Genomic DNA, 16,408 nt, shown 5'->3' on the forward strand with positions numbered 1-16,408 from the left:
ATTGTTCGTGTCAGAAACTGGACTATTGCTGCAGTTTTAAGTAGAAAATCTCAAAAGGCCATTCAAGGACAAGAAGAGTACACAGAGGGTAGAGATTATCAGTATTAGACATGCAAAGATCCACAGATCCAAATGAAACCCTCCAGTAATTAACTTCAGGTGTTTTGATAATCCTCTGTGTGTGTTGCCATTTTGCCATCCCAAAAACAAAATAAACAGTAAAAGGATACTGAGTCCTCTACGGACAACCATGGAAAAGGCTGAATATTGTATAGTGAGGTTGGCAACTGAAGATCTCCTGGTCTCTTTGGGCTTCCACTCCCATAATCTCTCAGCATTGGCTATATAGGTTGGTGCTGATAGGATGTATAGCCCCCAAACATTGCAAAATTCATACTGCCCATGTGCCTGTTGTACAACTTTGTAGAATATAATCCAATAAAAATGCTTTTCTGAATCAAACAGACTCACTAAGTTAGCAGAAGGTCTATTATGCCAGCAGAAATTAATTTCTAGATTTAGCCAAAAGGCAAGATACAGCACCATTTTCCAGTGGCTCTGCAAAATAATAGTGAATTGTAGACCTCAAGAAGATTTTGTGATCTATCAGCAAGTGAAGATGAATGCATCTCAGTCATTTTAGGTTTTTGTTTTTATTTTTTGGTCTGTTTTTTAAACTACTGGCGGGTTCTAATGCCACTTCTGCAAATGCATCACAACAGAAATATGTGTTACTGACTCCCATTATACAAAGCAGATTGCATATGTATCTTGTGTGCTACCAGCTCTTGAACAGTTAAATCAAGCACAAGTACACCATTGTTTTTCACTCTGCTAGATCTAAACCAGTCCCCAACACCAGTAAAAAATGCGATTGAACATTGAATTTCTAGATTCCAAGGGATTATTTCTCCCAAACATTCAGTTAATCAATTATTCAGAGCATTACTACCATGGGGGCAGGGAGGTGAAAGGACTTAAAAAAACAAGCATCATTACATATAAATTTCAGGGTGGGTTTCAGATTTAACTACTTTCTAAAATGGCTTGAGAAGAAAAGGGTCAATTTCCCACTGTTTTGATATATTTTTATATTTTTGTATATTTTGATTATACAAATGTGGTAAGGAAAAAAAGAATAGGAAGTCCTCTGTTATGATTGGTATTAATGTTTAGACAGTTCTGTAACGGGGTTAGCAGAATGCTGACTGTTTTGCTCTACATGAAGACACACGCACACATCGAAAGAAATGTTCAAATAATAGATGGAAGTATCTTTCAAACTATCTCAAATAAATGTAATTAGATATTAGACATACATGGGAAGAAGAAGGCATCAGTCTTCAAAATTAAAAAAGGGAAGGGAGTGAAAGGCCATGAAATTAACTTAAATGTTTAAAGATATATAATATGTTAATTAGCCCAGCCAAAATTATAGTATTTCTAATTGCTGAAGTATCATGGCAACTACAGCAATTACCAGAAAGCAATGGTTGGTTATCTTACTGTGGACCCCCTAAAACCCTTGGCTGCTGATTCTGTTAACCTCTTGGCTTTTTCCTTCATTCTTACACTGTTCATTATTGCCTCAAGTCATAGAATCTACTTCTTCCCTCCTGTCCATTTTTTCTTGCTATTCCCTGGGGGGAAAGGGGGGGGGGGAGAGAAAACCACCAGCTGCACTGTTTCTTCTAGTCTACAAACAGCTCTATGGCTGCTTCTGTCATACACCCTCTTGATCTGCTTTTCCAAATTAGCATTTTTGCCATTCCAGGTGCTGGCACAATTTTGTTTACAAGGTGGGAAAAGGGTAGAAAAGAGAGCCAGCACGTTTTTGCAAGAGGGAGGTAGGGATGGATAGAAGTGTTTTGCATAATGAACACTTTTAGGTGCCACCTTCGAAGCCTCCTCCAAGCAGCTGCCAAGGTTACTAGTGAGATTGTGTTCCTGCCAGCAGGCAAAGGCATTCTTCTCTTCCCTGTCTTCTCACCTTGCTTGCCTTTGACATTTCTGATCACAGGAGCTGGTGATTAGCCCCCTGGATTGAGAGTGAAAGAGGCATCCTTCAGCAGAGAAACTTGTGGGATTCCCCTTTCTACATCTTCTTCCAGCCAATTCCCCAGTCCTCCATCAGCCATTTATTCCTCTGTCTTTATTCTTTCTTTAAAATAAATTTTACTTTGTCTTTATTCTGATAAATTTATCAACCTAAAGAAATTTTCTACAGGCACGTTCACAGTCATTTAGATCTGCATACTTCAATAGTGTACTGCAGTGGTTTGAAGGTTGGAGTAGGACGCTAGGAGACTAGGAGTTTATCACACGGGACGAATCCCATCCAGAAAGGGAATTTAAACTGGGGGGGATAGAAAAAGTGGATAGATTTTCAGTTGATGTCAGGGGTTAACTTCAAAAGAAAGTGGGCAAAACCTACAAAAGTGGGTTGATTTTCACACAACATAAGGGATAATGAGCATTAACGCAACATTAACCTGGACAGAAAGTTGACAAAGCCCATTCCTTTTTACTTTTATGATTTTCTGAAAATCTTGAAAGTAACCCATTCAGGTTAGTGTTGCGTTATTGCTTATTAACTCTGACATGTCTGAAAATCAACTCAATTTTGCGTGTTTTGTCCAGATTTTTAAATCCTGTTTCTGCACAGGATCCATCCCGTGTGATAAACTCCTAGGTGTTGCATCCTCATTCAGCCATGGACAATCATTGCGTGACCTTGGGCAAATCACACACTCTCAACCTCAGAGGAAGACAACAGTAAAGCTTCTGTACGTAAATATTGCCAAGAAAACCCTAGGATTGGATCACCATAAGTCAGAGCCAATTTGAAAGCACACAACAAGAAGAAACATCTGTGAACAAATTGTTAAACCCAAGTGAAGGTTAAAAGATACAAGTATTTATATGGCATTTTAAAGGTACAGTATCTGTCACAAACCTTGACTGGGACATCAATACCACAGAAATCATATTCATGTCCTATGAGAAGCAGCTTAAGGAGGTGGGTATGTTTAGCATGGAGAAGAGAAGGTTAGGATATGACACGATAGCCATGATTAAATATCTGAAGAGATGTCATACTGAAGAAGGAGCAAGCTTGTTTTCTGCTGCTCTAGAGACTAAGGCATAGAGCAATGGATTCAAATTACAGGAAAAGAGATCCCACCTAAACATCAGAGAGGATATCCAAACAGTAAGAGCTATTCAACAGTGGAACACACTGTGTCTGAGAGTAGTGGAGTCTCCTTCTTTGGAGGTTTTTAATGGATGGGCTATCTGTCAGGAGTGCTTTGGTTTTATATTCCTGTATGGCAGAGGGTTAGACTGGATGACTCTTGAGGTCCCTTCCAACTCTATGATTCTTAGACTAGAAAAGCATGTGTGACCAGATGAGAACACAGGTTTCACAGTACAGTGGACCCTTGTTATACGCTGGAGTTTGGTTCCAAGATCCCCCGTGTATAACAAAATCTGTGTATGCTCAAGTCCCATTAAATATAATGACATAGCAAAATGGTGTCCCTTATAAAAAATGGAAAATCAAGGGGGTTTGATATTTGAAATTTATACTTTTTTTGAACATTTTCAAACCATGTATGCTTGAATCGTATAAAAAAATCCATGTATAAGAAGGGCCAACTGTACACTCATCTCTCTACACTCGCTGGGGCATAGGACTCCCATGAATGTGGAAAAACTACAAATAACAAAAACACTATGGCCTGTTACAGACAGCCAAAATAAAGCTGCTTCCAGTCACAGTGGAGGTACAGTGTTTCAATGATGCATGCGTCCTAAGAGTCCAGAAGCCACACCAAAGCCACGCTCCAGTCTGGAGCATGGCTTTGGTGCAACTTCTGGACTCTTAGGACGCATGCATCATTGAAACACCATACCTCCACTGTGACTCGAAGCAGCTTTATTTTGGCTGTCTGTAACAGGCCTATGTTTATACCTGACAGAACACTTCTCTGGGAATCTCTAGGTCCTCCAGTGCAACTCTGTGGTCAACATCTGCCAGACATAGACCATAGACTTGTGCTAGAGAAGCTACAAAGCCTAGAGAAGTGTTTTCTCTGGGAATCTCTAGGTCCTTCAGTGCAAGTTTTGGTTAAATTTGACCACAGAATTATGCTGGAGGATCTATATATTCCTAGAGAGGACATATTAATAAAATCTGTGAATAATAAAATCTGCAAAAGTCAAAGCAGCAAATATGGATGGGTGAGTGTACCCAAAGACCATCACAAAATGGACTGAGTTCCAGATAGCATTTCTTCATAGCCCTTTGAGTTTTTACCTTAACTAGCAGGTGAATGACATTAATTCACATTTGATTAAAGTAGCTACCTCCTTTAGATATTGGCCATTTTAATGAGACACACACACAGTTTGGGAACTCATGGAACTCTTTCCCACAACAGTTATAGCTCCATGATTCTACTTTAATGGTCATGATTCCATTCTATGGCATGGCACCCTGACACACTTAGAACATCTGGGAAGAATCTGTTGGAATACCATAATACTCGATTAACCACAACTTCCCATAGAGCATTTACTGCTGCAGCCCCTAAATTGTGGAATAGTCTACCGGAAGAGATCCGTCTTATTACCTTTTACTTCTTATTACTTTAAGAAGGCACTTAAGACAGATCTCTTCTGGCAGGCTTATCCACCGGATTTAGTATGAGAGACTATGCTTAAGGCTCTACCCTGATTATGATTGTATAACTATTTAATGATTGGATATTTTAAGGAACTAATAGGAATGTGTAATTCAGTGTTAGTATTTTATAGATTGCTTTTCTGGATTGTATTGTATTATTTTATGATGTAATCCCACTTCAATCCTTGGGAGAGGTGGGAAATATAAATAAAAATTATAATAATTATTATTATTGATGTAGTGGTTTGAGCATTGGGCTACAACTCTGGACACCAGGGCGGATTATGTGTGTGGGCGGATTATGTAGGGAGAGGTGTTCCTGCAAGTAACTCGGGCCCAAGCCATGTAGGGCTTTAAAGGTAATAACCAACACCTTGTATTGCACCCAGATGCTGATTAGGAGCCAGTGAAGAGATTTAGCACTGGGGTTATGTGGTCAAACCTAGATGTACCAGTGACCAATCTGGCTGCAGCATTTTGAATTAATTGAAGCTTCCAAACTTAGTACAAGGGTAGCCCCAAGTAGAGCAGATTACAGAAATCTGGCTCTCACCATAAGTACAGTTGTTTTTGGTTCCAGGGCCCCTCGTGGATACCCAAATCTGTGGATGTTCAAGTCTCATTAAATACAATGGCATAATAAAATGGTGTCTCTTATATGAAATGGTAAAATCAAGGTTTGTTTTTGGAATATTTTCAATCTGTAGATACTTGAATCTGTGGATAAAAAAATCCATGGTTATGGAGGGCTGACTGTAGTAGAGCTTTCCAAAAGTGCAACAGAGCCTCTGGGATAGCAAGGGAAACACATCTACTCAATCCTAGATGCTCTTGGATAACAACCAAAGGGGATTAATTTTGTCTTCTAAAAGCAAAAGCCAACCAGAATGCTGTGCTTCCACCCCCACCTCCAATCAGTTGACAACCCTATATTTAATTGTAATGACTCGATTCTAAGCATATGTTTAAAATGTCCTGTAATGGGCTGCAAGCCTTTGCAATAATATGGGCAAAAATTCCAATTAAAGAAATAAAATATGCAGTAATTACTTTACCAACCAGTAAAAGTGAAAAGAGATTCAGTGACATGAAATTAAACCACAAACCATGGGATAGATTGTTCTACTCCTAAGTACATAATAAATAATGTCAACACCATCCAGCACAATACTCTATTCACCAACAGTGGCCCCATGGATGCATCAAGCAGGCTTAAAAGCAAGTTATGGCAGAGCTATTTATCCTCTTTTTTTAAGCAGTCAGGTTGCCCAATTTGTAATTACCTAAGTCAGCATACAAATGATCCAGCTCAACCACCATTTCTCCTGGAATTTCTTTCCTGGCATAGTATATTAAATGAGATTCTGTGCATTCTGAATGACAATATTCTGCTATCCACTCACCCAGAAACCTCAACTTTGGTGCATGTGTAGAAGTTCTTTAATATTAACTCTCAATAACATTAATGGATTGCACATTTCAAACCTATCTCTGCTTACCCATCTAATGTTTCATCTCTATATTGCTTTCATTTTTTTCTCTATTGCTTCTCCTCATTTCTTTAATGACCAAAATCCAATGGTGTACTTTGTTACCTAAAGTCAGAAAAGTTAAGACTTATTTCCCTCTCTGAGCACATCATGACAACAAGTGTCCGCTCCAAATAGTTTCCCAGCCCATCTCATAAGGCTTTATGGTAGGGTGGGGGGTACAGAAGACAGGGAGATTGCGCATTCTAAATGAAGTAATTACTTCCAGTGGGAGTAACTCATTGAATCCTACATTATATATTCTGCTGTCCAACAAATCACTTGGATGATCTACAGATGTCACAACATAGTTGCATCCAAAACAGCACTGCAAAGGAAATCATACTGATGAAGATCCAACCTAACAGATAAGTTAAAATAGAAGAAGAAACAAAAGGGCTGGAGAAGAAGAAAAAATAGAATCCACTAAAGTTACTTGTTAAGTACATTTAAAGAACCACAAATCCTGATACAGATATATCGCACAAAGACAGCTAACAATATGCTTGAACTTAACTGAGGTGAAACACAGCATAGCCTTCACGTGCCTTTCACAGGTACAACCCTTGGAGAGGAGTGGAGTCTCCTTCCTTAGAGGTCTTTAAGCAGAGGCTGGATGGCCATCTGTTAGGGATGCTTTGACTGTGAGTTCCTGTATCGCAGGGGGTTGGACTGGATGGCCCGTGTGATCTCTTCCAACTCTATGATTCTATGATTCCACTAACAAGAAAAGATCTTTTTTATTTAGACCAGGGTGGACAAAGTGCAGCCCCACATACTGCAAGAGGTACCCAGGATTATTTCTGTGACTCTCACAGCCCACTAAAGGACCCTTCTTGTTTGGCTCTCCTCAGGCCATTTTAAGCCCAAGAAAGGCTTTTAAAAAAACTGCAAAGAAACTTTTCTTTAAAAAGAAAAAAAGGTCTCTCCTTGATATAAAATGGCCCAGTGGGACCTTAAAACATGACAAAAATGCCCCGACAGACTCTAGAGGGTGTTGGGGGTCATTTGAAGGCAAACATATTTTGTGGTGGGAGATGTAGGCCTCCAACATCTCACAGGGGAGCAATGCAGCCCTTACTAGCCTCCCACAGTTGCCCACCCATGATTTAGACAAACCTGGTACTTGCAAATGGGAGGTAATGCATTTTTATTCTTAAAGTTAAGTTTTAACTATTTTTAATATTTTTCGCACTACAATCTATGCACTGAGCCCTTGGGTCCCCTACTGTGAAAAAGGAAGGCTATGAATTAAATAAATAAATATGTGAGCAAATATCCAGTCAAAAATTAAATTCTAATAAAAAGGTTGGGTTCTGATTTTGAGCAGAAAAGTCGTGTCATTCCAGAGAATAATTTAGCAGGAAAATGAGTACAGTGATGAATAAGCAGCACAGCAGGTAAACACACCAGCATAACCACTCACAAGATAAGAATGTCAGTATCCTTGTAGGATAGCTTTAAAAGGAAGCACAAGGCTCTTAAAATATTTTAAGAATGTTTTCTGTGTACTTGGAACTTTCCTACTAACTCTTATTCCTATAGGCCCTCCAAACATTAAGACTCAGAGTTTCTAAATTACTCAAATCTAAAACCAACGGGTGCAAAATCCACAGAAGCTGTGTGAATGAATGATGTACAGTACTCACATAAAAGTATGAGTAATTCCAAATTGACCACCAATATGAACAAGAGATGCTTATGTTTTTGCCTCCTACAGTACTGCATAAACTCAGCAAGGTTTTCAGTTCAAGTTGTTTGTAAAACAGAACATATCATGTGATTTTCTGGAGAACTAAAGGAAGCTGTTACTCATTTTCTTGGTTATAGCATTTTTACATATTTATTTCCACTATCTGTGGAACATCTTTTAGGGTAAAGATTCCACCAGCACCTAACTGAAGGAGGCCCTTTAAAAGTCTGCATTGGATATCACTGAATAGATGCAGTGGTGGCAAGGAAGGTATTTCAGCAAATGCAGTGAACACATAGCACATGCAGTAGACACAGGCAGGTTCACTGTATATGCTATGAGACTTCTGCCATTTGTGTTGTATCATTCATATCACAACCGCCCATCACTACTTACACCATTTTGCCCAGACTCAACATTGATGGTTGTCAGGTATCAGGATAAAGTAGGATCCTAAACCAGACTGTGATATGAGGTCCTTGTTATTGTTTTTTTCTGATACTGGGAATATATTGGTTCAAAGGTTAATAGGAATTATTAACTCAGGAAGATTTCATCCGTAGCTTACCAAGAAGAAAAGTAATATGAAAGGGATGTCACAAACACAGAGTATTGCTTCACTTAAAAAGCTGAGTCAGGTACATCCAAAAGGAGCCAGGGACTGACATTAACTGAGCTTGAAAATATGTTAAGTGAAAAGTGTTAATTGAATTAAAAGAATAAATACATCATTTAAAGAAAGATATAACAATGAAGCTGTGAATTTATTTCAAAGTATTCTGTTTTGGTTTTGTTTTTTGTTTTTTTGCTATTTTTATTGTTAATTACATGCTGAGATTTGGCTGAATTCTATCAAATATAAGTACATTTTATATGATGTAATAGCATTATATCATGGGCAGTGTGACAAAGAACTTATCTAACCAACATTAAGCAGCCTTTGCTTAAAAGCCTCACTTTGCCCTCATCTGTACTTCAGGATGGTGTATTTCCTCTCTTTTGTACCTGACTAGAAAATAAAATCTCTGCAACACCCACTGTTCCATATAGGAGGTTCTAATGACTGACAGATGATGAAATACTTGCTATGTGTAAAATTCCTTAAACAAGCAGACTACTGTACTTGCAAAAAATAAAATAAAATCTTATGTTAGACAAATGTGTTCAATCTAGCTTTCCATTTGACATCTTATTTTGCTATGAAGGGTAGCAGGAAATATTCCCATTCAGAGTTGGTCCCCACATCCAGCAGAATGAAATGGGAATAAATGAGTATGCTGAGGTGTTGCCACACTAGACTGCATGTGTAGATCCTATTTTTAATACATCACAAAGCCCTTCAAAGAGAAAATAAGCCCAGCTTTTCCTCTTGGTAGCCTAGTCCTGCAGTTTAATTATAACCATTGCCCTTGCTATAAGCAGCAGCAGCAGCAGTAATAATAATAATAAGGAAGTTTTTAATGTGTAAGATTGTTAAAAATGACATACCCCCAATGGAAATGGAAAAAATATTCAATAATATTTGGAAAATTGTTTTAAAAACTGGTGCTTCTTTGGTGGTAAAAAACTCATTGTTTAGGATTTATTCTGTGGGAAATCCTTATTTAAAAACAAAAAATAAAGACGTAACAGCATTTTCTGCACAGAAAATGTGAAGAAATACTATTTTATATTCAGGAAATCCTGTATTCTCCACACACAAAAAACAAATAAACATGTTTTCTGTGCAAAAGCCTCACATGCAAATTTTATGGAGGATAAGTCCCAATTTGCAAACTGTCTTTGAAAACTGCACCATTTTTGAAGACATTTCTCATAGTAGGAAAAATTGCTAAATTTATTTGTTTGTTTGTTTGTTTGTTTGTTTATGGTATTTATACCCCACCCTTCAACCCTAAAGGCTCTCAGAGCAGCTTACAATTATTATTTTAATTAGACGGTTCCCTGTAAAATTTGTGAAGCATCACATCCTCTTCCCACACCTACAATGCTCAGCAGTGTAGTCCATTCTACTACCACAGAACTCTATACTGTGCTCACTTTTTAAGCAGGTATGGTCAAGGCAAGACCCATGCAAAATATTCCCAAACCCCTGCTCTACACAGTGAATATATAGAGACTTCAACAGGGCAGAAGACAGATGAGAGCTTTACAATTCAACTGACTGTCAAAGTTCAAATTGGTTGCAACAGATGAAGGCACATATGTCTTGATAACTTGGAGATTTTGGATACCCAACACAAATTATTTTGTGTTAACTAGATGTCTTATGCAGCCAGTTATAATTCAGCATTTACAAGCAATGGAACCATTCCAATCACTTTTCATGCACGGGTGCTCCTAAGAGCTAACAATGTCAGATCAAATCCCCCATCTTTCTGCAATATTCAGACCTTTTAGACGCTAATTTCCAAAGGTGGTTCAAATTAACTATTAAAGTAATACTGTACTGTTCCCAATCTGTTATTAGATGCAATTAGAATAAATTCTGAAAACTGTAAACATGTCATCAGCAGCCACAACATTATTACTAAAGAAATGTTAACAAGAAATAACATCCCTGGAAAGTTTTTTTTAAAATATATGCAAATTTAACAGCCCAAAAACTGACAGAGATTTTCTCCATGCCAAATTTCAGAATTCTTAAACCTTCTGGCTCCAATCTTATTCATGCCTACCTGAACTCAGTGGTCTTGTTTCTGAGTAAATAACTGTACAGAAAGAGCCTGATTTTCTGGAATTTTAAAGTAGAGAAGAATTTCATCTATTAAAGTCAGCATCCAATGAATTAAAACTAGCACTGCAGATCCAATGGGACTTCGGAGTTGCATTCTTTAACCAAGAATCCCTTGATACTGCACATAAAAGTGCTTTTGAAAAAAGGTGATATAAGATACAATAGAAGGATGAGAAAGGGAACTATTAGAAAAACTGCCAACAACTTCTTAGGAACATCTGAAAACACCTACAACTTCATAGAAACTCCCAGCCTTTCCAGATCTTTTCAAAGTAACTTTTCCTACTTTTTGAACTACAGCTCCAAAGCTGGTCAAGGTCTTCTGGGAGGTATAGACCAAAAAGTAACTTTGCTAAACTTGGATGTTTGTTAGGTCTGATGTGGTAAATCTAATACCTTACTGCCACAAGTCAAAGCCATGTGCCAGCAATTTTACTCTGCACCGTTCCTTCTGTGTCTACATTGTATGTAGCCCTCACACACAGCTGGGAAAAAATTATTCAGAAATTGGGGGTAAGGTGGAATGCATACAGATCATTTTGGTTTTGCTTTTAGGAAAAGTTTATTTCCAGCATGAAAACAAAAAGACTGCAGTGGAAGGTATCATCTTTTATGTCAGGACAGTGACTCCATTTCAGATTTTAGTTCAAACATTAAAAGACGCTATCCAATGTGCTGAACCTATTTTGGAGATAGGGTCCTTTAAAGTCTGAATCACCACATGACCAACATAGAAGCCACTACTCACCTTACCAAGATAAAATGGTTCCATTCAAATATTCAGTAATAAAAAGCGCATAAAACTGTAGTTCAAAAACATGACTTCTGTAAGGACTTTGAGAAAACAATACACAGCATCAAACAATTTTAGAGCTAGTAAGAAGTTCCAGGATGGAACCAAATTTTTTCAGATGAAAAAAATCCTGGAAATTTTCTTTCTCTTCTTCCTAGAATTGATCAGAGTGAAGCTAAGTCCTAGGCATTGTTGACAATAAAAATTGTTATTAGTATTTATTTTTATTCCACATTTTCCTACAAACTTAAGGACAAAATGGTGGTCAGGTTGCCAGCGCCATTGCTCTTGCTGACACTTGCAGGAAAAGATGCGTCAACAATAGTGTGTCCCTATATCCAAGAAACTGTTAAGAGAATTTCTCCAAGTCTTCTGCTCCCATGCAAGGCACAGTATTTCAAGCAGACGCTGGTATATAGATTTAACAGAATCCAGAGAGGTCTCATTTTCACTTGCAAAATAACAAATCACAGAGAAAGAAGGATGATCGAATAGACCTTCCTGTTTTATAATATCCCAGAGCCCAATCAGTGCTAAATCATGCCAGTCTGATCTTAAAAATCCACATGCATGGTGATTCCAAAGTCTCTTAAAGAGATGTAGTTCATTGTTCTCATATAGAAGAACATTTTGCAGAGTCGGGTGTAATAAGCATATGAGTATAAAAAAGAAGGAGGGAGGAGGAGAAAAAAAGTGCCATCATCTTTAAGACTTTTTATTATTATTATTTTAGCATGAGCCTTTGTGAATATAAACCTAATTTTTCAGATTCATTACAGAATGAACAAACATTTATGAAAGCAAATCACGTAGGAGTGAACTGAAAAGTATGAAGCTAAACTTATGATGCAAATCTGTAAGCAATAGCAATAGAAATTTAGAATTTTCAGTTCTAACTATTGTCCTCCCAGTTTATAACAGGACATTTCAGGCATGGACCAGACTTAATAGCCACTTGTATGTATGTGCCTTCAAGTCACCAGTCAGCTTTTGGTGAACTCATAAATTTCATAGGGTTTTCTTAGACAAGGAATACTCAAAGCTGATTTTGCCAGTTCCTTCTCCTGAAATATACCCTACAGCAACTGGTATTGGTTGGTGGTCCCCTATCCAAGTACTAACCCTGCTTAACTTCAAAGATCAGATGGGATCTGGTACCTTCAGGATATTTGGGCTCTAAGGTCATTTGCGATCTAATAAAACCTATTAAGATTTACTCTAAGACTGCAATCTTGCTTTTCAAAGGTTGTAACCTATATTTTCACTGATTTTCCAGTAGCAGACCAAAAGTCAAAAACAACCCCCTCCTGACCCAGCTTTCTGGATTTTACAATTCTTCCTTTGGAAATCACCTCTGTGAAGTAAGAATACTAATGGGAAGGGGATTTCCAACCTCTTTACATACTTCCTTTGTAATGCTTTTAGCCTCTAAAATAATAAAGATTTAATAATTCTTACTGGAAACAGGAACATGTAGAGATAAGAAAGAATTAAAATTACATTTAAACCACAAATGTAAATTAACAAAAGATCTGAAAGACCTGTTTGGGCCTGGGGAGGAGGTAGGAATGTTTTCCCAAGCTAAAATTGCCCAAATTGCCCTAATTATTTATTTTAGAAAAATCAAATGGTGCACTTACATTAAATCTAGTAGTTGTCCAAGACATTAATCTGCAATTCCCATTACCCTAGACATTTTAATTGATGGTGAGGGATTATGGGAGTTGAAGTTCAAAGATATGTTCCCCACCCTTGACTTCATAAAACTATTAGCAAAGAATAGAAATTGCCATAGATTCACTATACTGAGCAACTCATGCAAGATTAATCCAACACTTTCATCTGATATATTGTCTTCTTTTTCTCTGCCATTCTGAAATGAACTGAAATAATCAGCAGCACCACCATGGCATATGTTTGCATTCTCAAGGAAGAAAATGAAATCTGAGACAAGCATGAAACTGTCCCTAGTTCAGTGATGTCCCTAGTTCAGGGACTCTGTTTGTTTGTTTATTTGTTTAACAGCAATCAGCCACCCATAACTCTTTCTGCTTGGCTTAATAGAAAAAGAAACTCTCTCCTGATAGCATGGGGAAATCTGAAAGAGCTGCTATCATATTATGATACTGACTCATAAATAAGTCGACCTGGGACTTTGAGGTCAATTTTGGGGTAATTTTTAGACTTATAGATTAGTATATACGGTAAAAGTAACTTTTTTTCTTTCCTGAAGCAATTGATGGAGACTGACAAAATGCATTTTTCCATAAACCTGAGTTTGTAGGCCTCATTTTCTTCATCACTTTATATAGCAACATTTCTATTGTTATACTAAAAGTTGGTACTATTTATAGTCAAGTGTCCTTAGCTATATTCATGCTTTTGCATTTTCACAAGTGCTCATATTTAATTTTAAAAAATCAAATAAGTACAGTCAGCCCTTCTTATACACGCATTTTTTACACACAGATTTAAGCATACACGGTTTGAAAATGTTCCAAAAAAGTATACACGGATTTTGTTATACACAAGGGATCTTGGAACCAAACCCCAGCGTATAACAAGGATCCACTGTATTACACTGCATGCGCAATCTGCTATAAAATGTGTGTGTGTGTGTGTGTGTGTGTGTGTGTAAAATATTTTTCATTCTTAAATGTTAAGGCCATGATCCTTTGCATGTGGAGCATCCAAGCAGCCATCAATGAACTATTTGGTAGAAAGAGAGGCCCAAAGAAAAATAAATCAACTCCTCCACCCAGTTTTTAAATTGTTATTAGAGCAACTGATTGACTCGTCAAAATTATACAGTTGGCCCTCCACATTTGTGGCTTTGACTTTTGCGAATTTGATTATTCATGGATTTGATTAATATGTTCTCTCTATATATCTCTAGGTGCATGACTCAATTGTCAACTTCTGCCAAAGTCACACTGGAGCACCTAGAGATCCAAAGAAAGAACACTTCTTTAGGTATTTGTAGGTCCTCCAGCACAATTTCATGGTCAACGTCTGGCAGATCTTGACTACAGAATTACCCTGGAAGACCTAGAGATTCCTAAAGAGTTGTTCTCTCAGGTTAAAAAAATTAGTGTTTTTTAATTTGCAATTTTTCCACTTTCACAGGGGTCCTGTGCTCCTAACCCCAGTGTATGTGAAGGGTCCACTGTACTCACAGCTGCTTAGGGCAAGAGAACAAATAATTTTATAAAACTTCTTATGTGCAAATAGGTTTACAAAAGTTATCAGCTAATCTACCCATAGCAATTAATATTATTTCTGCTCCAAAAGGAAGAATTATATATGCTGTTACACTTTCCTGCCTGGTTACCTTCCGTAAGATTTTACTCACCACAGGTGATCAGACGATGAGGTGTTCATGAATCTGGCACTGATACTTTCTTCCTACACCACAACCATTCAGCCCTCTAGATGTTGCTGGAATGTAACCTGCAGCAGGCCAACCAACATAGCCAACAGTAAGGAATGCTCAGAGCTGAAGCCCAATACTTTAACACCTAGAGGGCAACAAAATTGCTGTTCCTGCTCTACAAGCTATGACTCCTTGCTCAGTATCTTTAGTAATATAAACAAAATATAATCAGAATCTACCATACCTAAATATTTTCCCACAAAGGAATATGCAATTCTATCCTCCCTTTATCACACATTAAAGACTCCCAATTAACATCACTACTGATAATGGCATTACACTAGATAAAAATTCAAATTGCTCATTAAGTCAACTTCTAAAGAATCCAAATAAATGAAAAACACATTTTGTATACACTGTCAATATGAGACAAGAATGCTTGACATAAGTGGATCTGGTCATGATAAGCCTCTTTACATGCTACATCTTCATTCAAAATCTCAAAAGTAATTCTCCAAATTTATGAGTTCAGATAATCCTCTGTGTGTACATAAGGTTTTAGGGTTTGGGGTTTGTTTTTAGTTTATTGCTGACTGTGCACCTGACATTTCATGAAAGTCAATAAGAAACATTTAACCTATCCTTGCTGAATGACTGCAGATAAATAAATTATGGCTACCCCAATTGTGCAAACTTTAACTTGTTTAAAATCAAGTTCTGGAATTTTTTTTAAAGAGTAACTGATCTCCATCCTTCCAGTATTCTTCCTTCCTCCTAATGGTCTTTTTCCTGCTGCCAATATTTATTTAATGAAGCCAACTCTTGTCCACTGGCATTCTTCATTTGTGTAAGCTGTTCAAACCCTTGTAATTTTTAATGTCATTTTCTGCTTGCATTTCACCATTATTTTAATTGTTTGAGAAAACAATATATCAAATGTTTTTTCTTCTTTAAGTTAATGAAAAGATTAAATGAAATATATTTTTCAAAGTATCTTGTTTTCAGAATATTTCTAATCCAAAACATTTGTTTCCCATTTTTCTTCTGGTAACAATGTAGACACAGAAGGGACGGTGTCAGTTCACAGCACATGCCCCTTCTTTGCTCAGAAATTGAAGATATGTAATGCACACATGCACACACACAGACTCTTCTAAACTTTAATTTTTGGGGTTTTTCGGGCTATGTGGCCCACAAAAAACTATGGATGCCGGCCATGAAAGCCTTCGACTTCACTGTTGTTAACTTTTTTATATATAACATGCTCTTTAAAAAGGGTAGAAAACATTTTCAGCCCAAAGGACAAATTCAGTTTCAGAGAGATTGGGAGGGACTGCATTCCAGTTATAGGGATTAGATATATTTTAGCTTAAAATTTTACTTTCAGTAACTAAGCACTTTAAAAAGCATTTTAACTTTTAGGAATAGTGTTGAACCCATACCAAAACAGGAAAACCAGCAAAAGAAAGGGAAAGGTGCTGCACTGCACTAAAGGATCATAAAGTTCCAATGACTAGCATGGGAAAGAGTACCCATCAAAAAACTGGTAGGTGGCTCAGTAAGGTAATTGTAATAGAAAGTGGTGAATTCCTTCAT

At 37.3% G+C, this 16,408-nt stretch overlaps 1 protein-coding gene across 15 annotated transcripts in view; it reads right to left on the minus strand.

Annotated features, from left to right (window-relative positions):
* MBNL1 (muscleblind like splicing regulator 1) overlaps positions 1-16,408 on the minus strand; it is a 249,606-nt gene that overhangs the window by 215,594 nt on the left and 17,604 nt on the right. For 3 of the 15 annotated variants that reach the window (XM_089509035.1, XM_089509021.1, XM_089509022.1), the window contains exon 2: positions 14,792-14,889. The exons of the other annotated variants lie outside the window; for them this stretch is intronic. The gene's annotated coding sequence lies outside the window, so the exon portion shown is untranslated. The remainder of the gene's footprint in view (positions 1-14,791; positions 14,890-16,408) is intronic. 15 annotated transcript variants of the gene reach the window in all.

Source organism: Sceloporus occidentalis, unplaced genomic scaffold, assembly GCF_023333645.1.
Source record: "Sceloporus occidentalis isolate IW3139 unplaced genomic scaffold, rSceOcc1.0.p SCAF_2, whole genome shotgun sequence".
Lineage (NCBI taxonomy): Eukaryota > Metazoa > Chordata > Lepidosauria > Squamata > Phrynosomatidae > Sceloporus > Sceloporus occidentalis.